General features: G+C 39.1%; 1 pseudogene; it reads right to left on the bottom strand.

Moving 5' to 3' along the window:
• Positions 1-14,312: 14,312 nt before the first annotated feature.
• On the bottom strand, positions 14,313-15,223 carry LOC140627552 (small ribosomal subunit protein uS5 pseudogene; annotated as a pseudogene).
• Between the last annotated feature and the right edge of the window lie 397 nt (positions 15,224-15,620).

The raw sequence follows: 15,620 nt of genomic DNA, 5'->3' as shown, positions 1-15,620 counted from the left end.
AAAAAATCATTTAAGTGAAGGGAAAAATAAAGTTCTCAAGAAAGTCATCCCTAAGCCTCAAGGAATGCACTCTAGCATTCTTCTTCTATACATGTACAGGAGATGCTTTACTTTAACTCACGGTCCACTGCATCCTGAAATATTATTCTGAAATGGCTTTCCGCCTTTTTTGTTTCTGTATTTCTACTTCCTTTTAGCCAAGACCAATTTGTTGGTCAGTAGATCTGATGAAGTCCTGGGAAACACAGTTCAAATACTTAAAAGAGCTTCCTTTCTTTTTTCTTGTAGGAAACTCAGGGAACAAAATGAAGAAATTTGAGTAATTTTCAGTCTAATGAATTCTATTAAGATACAAATTCTCCCTTAAATCTAAAATTATTGTCAAACAAAAAATAAGAAAATCATTGCCAATCTTTCACCCACACCCATATAGTTGTTTTGTGTATCATTTTATGCTATTCACGTTCCACTAAATATATCATTTTGAAAAAAAAATATTTGATTTTGTCTTGGAGCCAAAATATATCTGTTGATTGTTCTTCCTCTTTTCCCTCCTAATTTTAAGATATAACTGACATTAAACATTGTGAAAGCTTAAGGTGTACAATGTGATTTGATAGATGTATATATTGTGAAATGTTTACCACAATAAGGTTGGTTAATGCATATTTCACCTCACGTAGTTATTATTTTGTTGTTCTTATTGAGAACATTTAAAATATACTCCCATAGCAACTTTAAAGTATACAATACAATACTTTTAACTATAGTCACCATGCTATTCATTAGATCTCCTGGACTTATTTTTCTTATAATTGAAAATTTGTATCCTTGGGTCAACATCATTTCATTTTCCCTACCCCAAAAGTCCCTGGTAGCCACTATTCTACCTTCTGCTTCTATATTTGGCTTTTTTTTAGATTTCACATATAAGTGAGATCATAAAGTATTTGCCTTTCTCTTCTCTTATTTCACTTAGTATATTGTCCTTGAGATCCATTTATATTGTTGCAAATGGCAGGATTTCCTTCTTTTCATGACTGGAGTAATATTCCTCAGTAATATTACTTACATGAAATATAAATATAACTATTTATCTTATGCTGATAATTTTTGAAACGCATAAAAAATAACCCTTTTACTCCCTTACACATAATTCATGGTTTTGATGTCACAATTTACATACTTCTGTATTGCATATCTGTTAATAGATTATTGTAGCTGTAGGTATTTTTTCTATAAGTATTTTGATTCTTTATCCTTTATACTAGAGTTAAGTGATTAGCCAAGCACCATATTACAATATCAGAGTATTCTGAAATTGACTATATGCTTACCTTTATAGATGTGTTGTATATTTTCACATGTTTTCAAATTAATAATTAGTGTCCTTTCATTTCATCCTGAAGAGCTTCTTTCAGAATTTTTTTAAAGCAAGTCTAAAGGTAATGAATTCTTTCAACTCTTTTTTGAGGAATTCTTTATCTCTCCTTCATTTCTGAAGGTCAACTTTTGGCATTTCCTTCGACACTTGAAATATATTATCATCTTTCCTAACTTTCAAGTAATCTGCTGAGAAATCTACTGATAACCTTATTGGAGTTTCCTTGTAAGTGACAAGCTTCTTTTCTCTTTCAGTAATCAAGATTCTCTCTTTATCTTTTATTTTGCCAGTTTTTTTTTTTTATATAATGTGTCTTAGAGAAGATCTCTTTGAGTTTGCTTGGGGAATTTTTAACTTAACAAACTTAGATATATAAATCTTTACTTACTTTTAGAAAGTTTTTCACCATTATTTCTATTTTTTATCTGTATTTTTTTTACTGGAGTTCGATTTGTCAACATATAGTATAACACACAGTGCTCATCTCGAAAAGTGCCCCCCTCAGTGCCCGTCACACAGTCACCATATCCCCCCGCCCACCTCCACTTCCACTACCCCTTGTTCATTTCCCAAAGTTAGATTCTCTCATGTTCTGTCACCCTCTCTGATCTTTTCCACTCATTTTCTCTCCTTTCCCCTATAATCCCTTTCACTATTTTTTATATTCTTTGTATGAGTGAAACCATAAAATGATTGTCCTTCTCTGATTGACCTACTTCACTCAGCATAATAACCTTCAGTTCCATCCACGTTGAAGCAAATGGTGGGTATTCATCTTTTCTAATGGCCTAGTAATATTCCATTGTATACATAGACCACATCTTATTTATCCATTCATCTTTCTATGGATACCGAGGCTCCTACCACAGTTTGGATATTCTGGACATTGTAGGGATAAACATTGAGGTACAAGTGTCTCAGTTTTCACTGCATCTGTATCTTTGGGGTAAATCCCCAGTAGTGCAATTACTGGATTGTATGATAGCTCTATTTTTGACTCTCTGAGCAACCTACACAGTTTTCCACAGGGCTGTACCAGGTTGCATTCCCACCAACAGTGCAAGAGGGTTCCCCTTTCTCCACATCCTCTCCAACATTTGTTATTTCCTGTCTAATTAATTTTCACCATTCTCACTGGTGTGAGATGGTTATCTCATTGTGGGTTTGATTTGTATTTCCCTAATGACGAAGGACGAGGAGCATTTTATTATAAGCTTGTTGGCCATGTATATGTCTTCCTTGATGAAATTTCTGTTCATGTCTGTTGCCCATTTCATGATTGGAATGTTTGTTTCTTTAGTGTTAAGTTTCATAAGTTTTTATAGATCTTGTATACTAGCCTTTGATACGTCATTTGCAAATATCTTCTCTCATTCTGTAGGTGTCTTTTAGTTTTGTTGACTGCTTCTTTTGCTGTGCAGGAGCTTTTGATCTTGAAGAAGTTCATTCTTGCTTTTGTTTCCCTTGCCTTCATAGATGTACCTTGTGAGAAGTTGGAGTGGCCAAGTCCCTAAAGGAGTGGTGTCTGTGTTCTCCTCTAGGATTTTGATGGATTCTTGTCTTACATTTAGATCTTTCAATCATTTGAATTCATCTTTGTGCATGGTGTAAGAAAATGGTCTAGTTTCGTTCTTCTGCACATGGCTGTCCAACTTTCCCAGCACCATTTTTTGAAGAGACTGTCCTTTTTCCAGTGAATAGTCTTTCCTGCTTTGTCGAATATCAGTTGACGATAGAGTTGAGGGCCCATTTCTGGGTTCTCTATTTGGCTCTATTGATCTATGTGTCTGTTTTTGTGCCAAGTACCACACTGTCTTGATGATCACAGCTTTTTTTACAACTTGAAATCCGGCATTGTGATGGGCCTGGCTCTAGTCTTCCTTTTCAAGATTCCTCTGGCTATTTGGGGTCTTTTCTGATTCCACACAAATCTTAAGATTATTTATTCCAACTCTCTGAAGAAAGTCCATGGTATTTTGATATGGAATGCATTAAATGTATAAATTGCCCTGGGTAGCATAGACATTTTCACAATATTTATTCCTCCAATCCATGAGGATGGAATATTTTTCCATCTCTTTGTGTCTTCTTCAATTTCTTCCAAAAGCGTTCTGTAGTTTTTAGGGTATAGATCCTTTACCTCTTTGGCTAGGTTTATTCCTAGGTATCTTATGCTTTTGGGTGCAATTGGAAATGGGCTTGATTCCTTAATTTTGCTTTTTTCAGTCTCATTGTTGGTATATAGAAATGCCTCTGATTTCTGGGCATTGATTTTGTATCCTGCCACACTGCAGAATTGCTGTATGAGTTCTAGCAATCTTGGGGGTGGAGTCTTTTGGGTTTTCTATGTACAGTATCATGTCATCTGCAAAGAGGGAGAGTTTTAATTCTTCTTTGCCAATTCAAATGCTTTTTATTTCTTTTTGTTGCCTGATTGCTTCTAGTACTATGTTGAATAGCAGTGGTGAGAGTGGAGATCCCTGTCTTGCTCCTGATCTTAGAGGAAAGGCTCTTAGTTTTTCCCTATTGAGAATGATATTTGCTTGAAGGGCACCAGGCTGCAGGAGAGTCCTCACTATCCTGTGCCCTCCCCACTTCCACCTGTCTTGGGGGGAGTGCAGAATCGTGGGCTTTGTCCACTCCCCGCCTTGGGATCCAGGCCTCTGTGCTGCTGGAATTGTGCTCCTGGGGTGCCCAGCTCCTAAAGGCAGCAGGGCACAGCCCCCTCCATCCAGAGCCACCCACCTAACCAACTGGCTTCTCCCAGATGCCCCAGTGGCTGCCCACTCCAGCCCTTTATGGAGATCGGCCCAGGGCTATGGAGTTTATGGTGCACTTTCCTAGGGCGCACTTCCTCTATTAGTGACTCTGGGAAACTGGAGGCTCCACTGCCTCTCCTGCAATCCTGCCTGATTTCTTTGTAAGCACTTTTCCGTACGGGAAGAACTCGGTGCAGATTTTTTAAGTTCCTGCATCTCCGGGGCTGGGCTTTCGTCTCCTGGAGGCTTTCACCGCAGTCCTTAGCTGGGCTCCTCGCGGTGCCACTCCCCTACTTGATTCTTTTTAATTTTTTTCTGCCTTCCTACCTTGTTAGATACGAAAACCCTTCTCTCTTTAGTGTTCCAGCTGTTCTTTTGTTAAATCTCAGGTCTAATTAGTAGGTGTTCAGGATGTTTTGAAAATTATCTAGGTAATTTGGTAGAAACAGGTGAGTTGAGGATCCCTACTTTTCTGCCATCTTGCCCTGCCCCCACCATTATTACTTTAAATAAGCTTTTTGTCCCTTTCTCTATCCCTTTTCCTCTGGGACTCCAATTATGTATACTTTGTTTCTCTTTATGATGTCTGATAAATCTTTTTTTCATTCTTTTTAAAATTATTTTTTTCTTTTTGTTCCTCTGACTGCATGATTTCAAATAATCTGTCCTCTACTTCGCTGGCTTGCTATTTTGATTGGTCCTGTCTCTTGCTGAAACTCTCTAATTTTTCATGATAATTACTGTATTCTACTACTTCAAAATTTCTGTTCTGAAATATGTTTTCCATCTCTTTCTTGAAGTTCTCAGTTTGTTTTTGTGTTATTTTCCTAATTTTATAAGTTCTTTATCTGTGTATGTGTGTTTTATTTTGTTTTGTTTTGTTTGTAGTTCACTGAATGTCTTTGTAACGATTATTCTGAATTATATTTTTAGCAATTCATCTATTTGTATTTCTTTAAGTCAGTTGCTTTAAATTTACTATGTTCCTTTGGTGGTGTAACATTTTTTTGATACTTTGCACAGGCCAGTGACAGAAGATCGAACCAGATCTCAGCAGTTACAGGAGCCCTCATTGAAAGTGTGCATTCTGTGGCTTTCAGGGTTTTGCCTGGAAATGTGCATGGCAATAGGGGCTGGTACTAAGATTTGGGCCAGTGGATGCAGTTGTGTAGTGGGAAGGGCTAACCTCACGTGCACACACAGAGGTGGGAGTCAGCCACAGGGAATCTATCCTGGTGTCTTGTTCTTATGCAACCTTAGAAGGTGGGGTTAGCTACTAATGCAGACCCTAGGCTCTAGCAGTGGATAAGGGAATAGAGAGGGACTCAGGTGGCTGGTGTTCACTAATGTGAAAACTTGTAGGGTAAATCTTAGCAATAAAATCTCTAGGAGGTCTATAGATTTCTATATAGATTTCTAGGAGGTATATAGATTTCTACAGTGACAAAAGCTACTGGCATCCTCTGTAAAGCAGACCACTAGGAATTGAACTTGCTCCCACTGTATGGTTGAGAACTGGTAACTCCTGCTCTTCTTCCCTGTTCCAAACTATCTGTATGTGTCTCAACTTTGCCAGTGTCTGAGTGGAATGAAACTGAAGTGGGTCTTTTATGCAGTGCCCCCAAATGGCTGTTGAAGCTTGTTACTCACTCTGTTCTCTTTTTCCCAGTAAGTAGAAGTCTCTCAAGCTGAGGAGGTCCCTTTAAATCATCCCAAGTGGGATGATTCAGGAAAAATAAAACCGTCCTTCCTTTCCTTTTTACGTGGTTATTCTGATTTTTTGTTTCACTGTGTGCTGAAGTTTCTTAAGTGAACTCCTGAGCTATTTTTGTTTGTAAATAGCTGTCTGGCTATTAATTTATGTGGTGTATACAAGCTGGGATATCTTACTCCAATATTGTAGTGATGAATATAATCATTCATCATTCTCTCTCTTTTCTATTCCATATATCATTCCTAATGAAAGATGCAATTTCATCACAGACCTTCGGTTTTCATATAATATTTTAGAAGTATAATATATACTGAAGGGTAACTAGAAAACAGAAGTGCACTATAGAAATATATATACTATGTCTTCTAAAGTCATGTAAATCCATTTTCTGTCAAAGATTAAGCATCAGAAAATGCTAATGCTTGAAATCTCAATTTTTCTCCTTTAGTTAGAATCAATCCTAACCAATGAATAGGTAGTATTTCAAAACATTTCTTGTTGAGTTTCAGGAATGAATTCTCACTAGAAGTAATACTAAACATATCAAATTTCTAGGCAAACAAAATAAAAGCCTACTTATCTCCTTTTGTACCTGAAATTAAATGTGAATGATACTCTCAAATCTAACCACCATATTTATGATGTTTCTGTAGAAATGAATATTTTAGAATTTTAAATTACTCTGATAAGAACTGGTCTACTACCCCTGCAAAAAGAACATATATTCTCTTAACGGCATGCCAGCAATAACAGCCAAGCTGATTCGAAAGAGGTTCTAGGAAACATTAAGTTTGTATATTCAGTCATTCAACAAAATAGTGACTGGTTCTCTGACCTGGAGATGTAATTGTGATAAAAAATAAGATACATTTCCTACTCTCCCTTTCTTTTTTTTCTGATCAGATGTTTTTATTTTTTAATTTTGGGGGGCTTTGGGTTTTTATTTAAGCTCCAGTTAACATATAGTGTAATATCAGTTTCATAAATATAATTTAGTGATTTGCCACTTAAATATAACACGCAGTGCTGATCACAAATGCTCTACTTTATATCCATCACCACTTTAATTCATCCCTTTGCACACTTCCCTTCAGGCAAACCCTCGTTTTGTTCTGTATAGTTAAGAGTCTGTTTTATGATTTAATTCTATTTTTTCCTCCCTATGTTCCTCAAATTTATTAAATTGATATTTCATTTTCTATGACTGACTTATTTTGCTTAGCATAAAATACTGTAGTTCCATCCACATCATTGCAAATAGCAAGATTTCACTCTTTGATGGCTGAGAATATTTCATTACAGGATTTTTGCATTCTTTGGGTAAAGAGATAGTAGTGCAATTGCTGGATTATATGGTAGTTCTATTTTTAACTTTCTGAAGAAACCCCATACTATTTTCCAGAGTGGCTACACCACTTTGCATTCCCATCAACAACGTAAGAAGCTTCCACTTTCTCTGCATCCTCATCAACATCTGTTGTTTTTTTTTGTGTTTTTAATTTTAGCCATTCCAACAGGTATAAGGTGATATCTCATACTTTTCATTCATATGTCAGTGATAATGAATGAGGTTGAACATCTTTTCATGTACCTGTTGGCCATCTGTAGGTCTTCTTTGGAAAAATGTCTATTCATGTCTTCTGCCCAATTCTTTTTTTAAATAATAAATTTATTTGTTATTGGTGTTCAATTTGCCAACATACAGAATAACACCCAACGCTCATCCCGTCAAGTGCCCCCCCTCAGTACCCATCACCCAGTTACCCCCAACCCCCAGCCTCCTCCCCTTCAACCACCCTTAGTTCATTTCCCAGAGTTAGCAGTCTTCATGTACTGTCTCCCTTTCTGATATTTCCTACCCATTTCTTCTCCCTTCCTTCTATTCCCTTTCCCTATTATTTATATTCCCCAAATGAATTAGACCATATAATGTTTATCCTTCTCTGATTGACTTATTTCACTCAGCATAATACGCTCAAGGTCCATCCACGTTGAAGCAAATGGTAGGTATTTGTCATTTCTAATGGCTGAATAATATTTATGTATACAATGGAATATTACACATCTTCTTTATCCATTCATCCTTCGATGGACACCAAGGCTCCTTCCACAGTTTGGCTATTGTGGACATTGCTGCTATAAACATCGGGGTGCAGGTGTCCCGGCGTTTCATTGCATCTGTATCTTTGGGGTAAATCCCCAGCAGTGCAATTGCTGGGTCGTAGGGCAGATCTATTTTTAATTCATTTTGCTTTTGTTTGTCTTGCCTTCATAGATGTATATTGCAAGATGTTGCTGTGGTTCAAAAAGGGTGTTGCTTGTGTTGTCCTATAGGATCTTGATGGATTCTTGTCTCCCATTTAGATCTTTCATCCATTTTGAGTTTATCTTTGTGTATGGTGAAAGAGAGTAGTCTAGTTTCATTCTTCTGCATGTGGATGTCCAATTTTCCCAGCACCATTTATTGAAGAGACTGTCTTTCTTCCAGTGGATAGTCTTTGCTCCTTTATCGAATTTTAGTTGACCATAAAGTTGAGGTTCCACTTCTGGATTCTCTATTCTGTTCCATTGATCTATGTGTCTGTTTTTGTGCCAGTACCATACTGTTTTGATGACCATACCTTTGTAGTACAACCTGAAATCTGGCATTGTGATGCCCCCAGCTCTGGTTTTCTTTTTGAATATTCCCCTGGCTATTCGGGGTCTTTTCTGATTCCACACAAATCTTAAATGATTTTTCCAATTCTCTGAAGAAAGTCCATGGTATTTTGATAGGGATTGCATTAAATGTGTAAAGGGCCCCGGGTAGCATAGATATTATCACCCCATATTTATTCATCCAATCCATGAACATGGAATATTTTTCCATTTCTTTGTGTCTTCCTCAATTTCTTTCAGAAGTGTTCTGTAGTTTTTAGGGTACAGATCCTTTATCTCTTTGGCTAGGTTTATTCCTAGGTATCTTATGCTTTTGGGTGCAATTGTAAATGGGATTGACTCCTTCATTTTTCTTTCTTCAGTCTCATTGTTAGTGGATAGAAATGCCACTGATTTCTGGGCATTGATTTTGTATCCTGCCACACTGCCAAATTGCTGTATGCATTCTAGCAATCTTGGGGTGGAGTCTTTTGGGTTTTCTATGTACAGTATCATGGCATCTGCGAAGAGAGAGAGTTTGACTTCTTCTTTGCCAATTTGAATGCCTTTTATTTCTTTTTGTTGCCTGATTGCTGAGGCTAGGACTTCTAGTACTATGTTGAATAGCGGTGGTGAGAGTGGACATCCCTTTCGTGTTCCTAATCTTAGAGGAAATGCTCCCAGTGTTTCCCCATTGAGAATGATATTTCCTATGGGCTTTCCATCAATGGCCTTTAAGATGCTGAGGAATGTTCCCTCAATCCCTATACTCTGAAGGGTTTGATCAAGAATGGATGCGGTATTTTGTCTATTTCTTTCTCTGTATCTATTGAGAGGATCATATGGTCCTTGTTTTTTTTTTTTTCTTGTTGATATGATCTATCACATTGATTGCTTTACGAGTATTGAACCACCCTTGTATCCCAGGGATAAATCCCACTTGGTCATGGTGAATAATCTTCTTAACATACTGTTGGATCCTATTGGCTAATATCTTGTTGAGAAGTTTTTCATATGTGTTCATAAGGGATATTGGTCTATAATTCTCCTTCTTGGTGGGTTCTTTGTCTGGTTTTGGAAATAAGGTGATGCTGACCTCATAAAATGAATTTGGAAGTAGTACATCCCTTTCTATCTTTCAGAATAGTTTTACTAGAATAGGTATTGTTTCTTCTTTAAACATTTGATACAATTCCCCTGGGAGCCAAGTCCATTGGCCCTGGACTTTTGTGTCGGGAGATTTTGATGGCAGCTCCAGTTTCCTCCCTAGTTATTGGCCTGTTCAGGTTTTCTATTTCTTCCTGTTCCAGTTTTGGTAGTTTCTGGTATCCCAGAGATGTGTCCATTTTTCTAGATTGTCTAATTTATTGGCATATAGCTGTTCATAATATGTTTTTAAAATCATTTGTATTTCCTTGGTATTGTTTGTCATGTCTCCTTTTTCATTCTTGATTTTATTGATTTGAGTTTTTTCTCTTTTGTTTTTAATAAGACTGGCTACTGATTTACCTATCTTATTAATTTTTTCAAAGAACCAACTCCTGGTTTTGTTTATCTCTTCCACATTTCTTCTGTTCTCTATTTCATTGAGTTCTGCTCAAATCTTTATAACTCCTCTCTTCTGTTTTGTGTAGGTTTTAGTTTCTGTTCTTTCTCCAGTTCCTTTAGGTGCAAGGTTAGCTTGTATATTTGAGTTTTTTCCAATTTTTTGAGTGATGCTTGTGTTGCGATGTATCTCCCTCTCAGGACTGTTTGTGCCGTATCCCAAGGATTTTGAACGGTGTATCTTCATTTTCATCAGTTTCCATGAATTTTTTAATTCTTCTCTAATTTCCTGGTTGACCCTTTCATCTTTTAGTAGGATGCTCGTTAGCCTCCATGTGTTTGAGTTTCTTCCAAATTTCTTCCTGTGATTGAGTTCTACTTTCAAAGCATTATGATCTGAAAATATGCAGGGGAAAATCCCCATCTTTTGATATTAGTTGAGACCTGATTTGTGTGGTCTATTCTGTTGAAAGTTCCATGTGCACTTGAGAAGAATGTGTACTCAGTTGTGTTTGGATGTAAAATTCTCTAAATATCTGTGAAATCCATCTGCTCCAGTGTATCATTTAAACCTCTTGTTTCTTTGGATATGTCGTGCTGAGAAGATCTGTCATTTGCAGAAAGTGCCGTGTTGGTCTCCCAGTATTGGTGTACTATTTTCTAAGTATGTTTTTCCTTTGGTTTTTAAGTGATTGATATACTTAATGCTCCCATATTAGGGGCATAAATATTCATGATTGTTAGGTTCTCTAGTTGGATAGATCCTTTAAGTATGATATACTGTCCCTCTTCATCTCTTACTACAGTCTTTGGGATAAACTTTAATTTATCTGATATGAGGATTGCTGTCCCTGCTTTCTTTTGAGGACCATTTGAATGGTAAATGGTCTTTACATTTTCAGGCTGTAGGTGTCCTTAGGTCTAAAATGAGTCTTTTGTTGACAGGAAATAGATGGATATTGCTTTTTTATCCAGTCTGAAACCCTGTGTCTTTTCATGGGATCATTTAGCCCATTCACGTTCAGAGTCAGTATTGAAAGATATGAATTTAGTGTCATCATAATACCTATTCAGTCACTGTTTTTCTGCATTTTTTTGGACTTCTTCTTTCTTTTACTGAGTCCCTGTTAATATTTCTTGCAGAACTGGTTTGGTGGTTACATATTCTTTCCGTTTCTGCCTATCTTGGAAGCTCTTTATCTCTCCTCTATTCTGAATGAGTGCCTTACTGGATATAGTATTCTTGGCTTCATGTTCTTCTCATTGGACCCTGAATATATCCTGCCAGCCCTTTCAGGCCTGCCAGGTCTCTGTGGAGAGATCTGCTGTTAATCTAATACTTCTCCCTATGTAAGTTAGGGATCTATTGTCTCTTGCTACTTTAAGGATTTTCTCTTTATCTTTGGAATTTGCAAGTTTCACAATTATATGTTGAGGTGTTGAATGACTTTTATTGATTTTAGGGGGGACCTCTATCTCCTGCATCTGAATGCCTGTTTCCCTCCCCAAATTTGGGAAGTTCTCAGCTGTGATTTGTTCATATATGCTTTCTTATCCTCTGTCCCTCTCGACGCTCCCTGGAACCCCAAATGTATGTCGATTTTTCCTTCTGAGGCTGTCATTTTTTTCCCTTTACCTTTCCTCATGATCTTTTAATTGTTTTTCTCTTTTTTCCTCAGCTACCTTCCTTGCCATCAACTTGTCTTCTATGTCACTCACTCTTTCTTTTCCCTCATTAACCCTCATCGTTAGGAACTTCGGTTTTGATTGCATCTCATTTAATTGATTTTTTTATTTTGGCCTGATTAGATCTAAATTCTGCAGTCATGAAGTCTCTTGAATCCTATATGCTTTTCGCAAAGTCACCAGTAGCTTTATAATTGTGTCTGAATTTGCTTTCTGACATCGAATTGTAATCCAAATTCTTTAACTCTGTGACAGAGAGTACCATTTCTGATTCTTTCTTTTGTGGTGAGTTCCTCTTTCTAGTCATTTTGCTCAGTGCAGAGTGGCTGTATGAGTGGGCTGTATCAAGAATATCAACCGCGACCTAAGTAAATTTCACCCTAGATGATTCTGCCGAGGTCAGAAACCAGAAATTGAAAACAAAGATCAGATTGAAATAAAGCAAAAGGATCACTAAAAAAAAATTTATAACAAAGTAGTAAAAAATAAATCACCAGGAATCCTAAAGAAGAAGAGAAAAAAATATAAGGAAAAAAAAAGAAAAAGAAAAGAAAAAAAAGGAGAAGAAATAGAAGTGGGGTATTGGGAGATGGTGGTGGTGAAGGAGTTGTAGTGTAACAAGAATGTAGTCTACTTGAAGGGTTCTAGAGGTTGATCCTCTTGTTTTTGAGTATATTAAGTTCTGTATGTTAGAAGAGGCTCAGTCCCAAATTTATGTAAACCAGAAATACTTGTAGAGAGCCCCAACATTTACTACCAAAACATAAATAAGATAAAAGAGCAGGGCAAATTGGGAATGAGGAATCTCACAGAATGAACCAGCATGGTATACCACTTGGTTCTGGGTGCATGCTGGTCATATTTTAGAAGGTATTAACTTCTGTCTTTGTAGAACAAAATGAGGCAGAGAAAAAAAACACAAAGTAAAAACAAAACAAAACAAAACATATCTTGTATATCTCCCAAAATTAAGTTGAGTATGTTGAAGGGAATCTAGGAGTGGAAAATATATCTAGGACCTGTCATTGTAGAAATATGAAAGTCAAAAAGGAAGAATCTTAAAAATGAAGAGGTGTTAAAATATTGTAGTTAAGGTGGGAAAAGAAAAAAAAAAGGAGAATTACAGTCTGATATAGAAACGAGTTGTACTGGAAAAAGGAAGAGAAAAAAGGAGGGGTACCCTCCGGTTCTATATACTGTGAATCCTTCGAATTTCCCTGGAGCTTTCTAGCACTGCTTGGTCAAGAACTTGCTCTTCCCCTGTCCTTTGCTGGTCTTCTGGGGGTAGGGGCCTGCTGTGCTGACTCAGGGGGAGTGGTCCTGCCCCCTGACAGGCGCACGGCTCAGTGGGAGCTATTTATTCTGTGAGGCCCCCGTTTCCTGGTGGCTGCACTCCATCCCAAGCACAGGGTGACACCAGGAGGAAAAACACCACTGGAAGGGAACAGCTCTCCAGCCCTAGAGTCAGCTCCTGCAGTTACTACCGCAATCTCCCAGTCACACTGGCCTGGATGCTCCTGGGGCAGGGGGCGCTGATCTGCACAGCTTGGGGGCACCTTGCAGCATGAGAGTCCTCGCTGTCCTGGCCCCTCCCCATCACCACCTGTCCTGAGGGGAGTGCAGGATCCTGAGCTGTGTTCCCCACACCCTAGGATCTGAGACCTGTGTTCCTGGAATCATGCTCCTGGGTCCGTGGTTCCCAAAGGCAGCAGGGCGCAGCCCCCTCTGCCGGAGCCACCCCTTGAGCTGCTCCCGAGGCCCGGACGGGTGTGCTCCAGCCCTTTACTGCGCTTGGCCCACAGTCTGTGGTGCGCTCTCCCCCGGGGTGCACTTCCTGTATTAGTGACTCCAGGAACCTGGAGGCTTCACTGCCCCTCCTGCGATTCTGCCTGAGTTCCCTGCTAAGCGTCTTTCTGTCCAGGAAGAATCCAGTGTGGATTTTTAAAGTTCCGGTTTCTCTAGGGCTGAGCTTTCCTGTCTGGGAGGCTTTAGCTGCCTGCCCTTAGCCAGGCTCCTTGGGAGGCCCCTCCCCCACTTGATTCTTTTTCTTTTTTTCTGCCTTCCTACCTTGTTAGAAGTGAAAACCCTTCTCTCTGTAGCTTTCTAGCTGTTCTTTCTTTAAATCTCAGGTTGAATTCGTAGGTTTTCAGGATGATTTGAAAGCTTTCTAGGTAAGTTGGTAGGGACAGGTGAGTTGAGGATCCCTACTCCTCTGCCATCTTGCCCCGCCCCCCTATATACATATATTTTTATCCATTGAGCTATTGAAGGACATATCAGCTCCTTTCAAGTTTGGCTATTGTGGACATTGCTGTTCTAAACATTGGGGTGCAAATGCCCCTTTGGATCACTATATTTGTATCTTTAGGGTATATACCTAGTAGTGCAATTGCTGCATCATAGCATAGCTTTATTTTTAACTTTTTGAGGAGCTTCCATACTGTTTTCCAGAGTATGCTGTACCAACTTGCATTCCCACCAACAGTGTAAGAAGGTTCCCCGTTCTCTGTAACCTTGTCAATATTTGTTGTTTTCCTGACTTGTTAATTTTACCCATTTTTTTTAACAAGCTTGAATTCACTTTTATTTTCTTATATAAACCTATGTGGTAGCCACAGCTGGAGCCTGGGTCCTCTGCACGGAGACTCTGGTGTGGGTCTTTACAAGATGGTCAGTGAATTCCTGATAGGGAGACTTGGTGAACACAGTCTCTTTCCAGAGATCAGGGATGAGATAACTGTAGGTCTTGGAGATCGCATCAAAAGTAGCCTTGGCAAAGTTCCCCAGGGTGGCAGTGCAGCCCCTGGCCGAAGTGTAGCAGTTGTCAATACCAGCCATCATCAATAGCTTCTCCGGCACAGGGGCTGAGACAATGCCAGTGCCTCTGGGGGCAGGGATGAGATGCACCAGCACAAAACCACAGCGACCAGTCACCTTGCATGGACAGTGTGGGGCTTGCCGATCTTGTTTCCCCAGTAGCCTCCTCGCACAAGGACAATGGAAAGCTTGGCCAGGATGATGGCCCCATGGATGGCAGTGGCTATCTCCTTGGAGCACTTGATGCCCAGACCCCCGTGTCCATTATAATCTCCGATGGCAACAAATGCCTTGAACCTGGTCTGCTGGCCAGCATGGGTCTGTTTTTGCACGGGCATGATTTTCAAGACCTCATCCTTGAGGGATGCCCCCAAGAAGAAGTCAATGATCTCAGATTCCTTGATAGGCAGAGAAAAGAGATAGATCTCCTCCAGGGACTTGATCTTCATGTCCTTGACTACGCGGCCCAGCTTGGTGATGGAGATCCGCTCCTTGTCCTCCGCCTTGCCTCTGCGAGCTCTTCGGCCCTGGCCCCGGCCGGAACACGGCCACGTCCGCGAACCTGGATGCTGCTGCCGAAGCCTCCACAAAGCCACCGTGGCCTCCCATTCCCAGGCCTCTGGGGCCTCTGGGGCCTCTGGGGCCTCCGGGTCCTCCCACAGCACCGGCGTCATCTGCCATTTGGTGTTCTCTCGGAGAAGAAGCAATTTTACCCATTTTGACTGGTGTGAGATGGTATCTTCTTCCACCCCAAAATTTCTAGAACTCATACAGGAATTCAACAATGTGGCAGGTTATAAAATCAAAGCACATAAGTCAGTTGCACTACTATACACTAATAAGAAAGAAGAAAGAGAAATTAAGGAATCAATCCTATTTACATTTGCACCAAAATCCATAAGATACCTAGGAATAAACCTAATTAAAGAGGTAAATGTATATTCTAAAAACTGCAGAGGACTTATGAATGAAATTGAGAAAAACAAAAAGAGATGGACAAACGTTCCATGCTCATGGATTGGAAGATAAACATTGTTAAAATGTCTCTGTTACCCAAATCAATCTACACATACAGTGA

This window comes from Canis lupus, chromosome X (genome assembly GCF_048164855.1).
Source record: "Canis lupus baileyi chromosome X, mCanLup2.hap1, whole genome shotgun sequence".
Lineage (NCBI taxonomy): Eukaryota > Metazoa > Chordata > Mammalia > Carnivora > Canidae > Canis > Canis lupus.
Note: the sequence above shows the minus strand (reverse complement) of the source record. Positions and strands in the feature narration are given on the sequence as shown.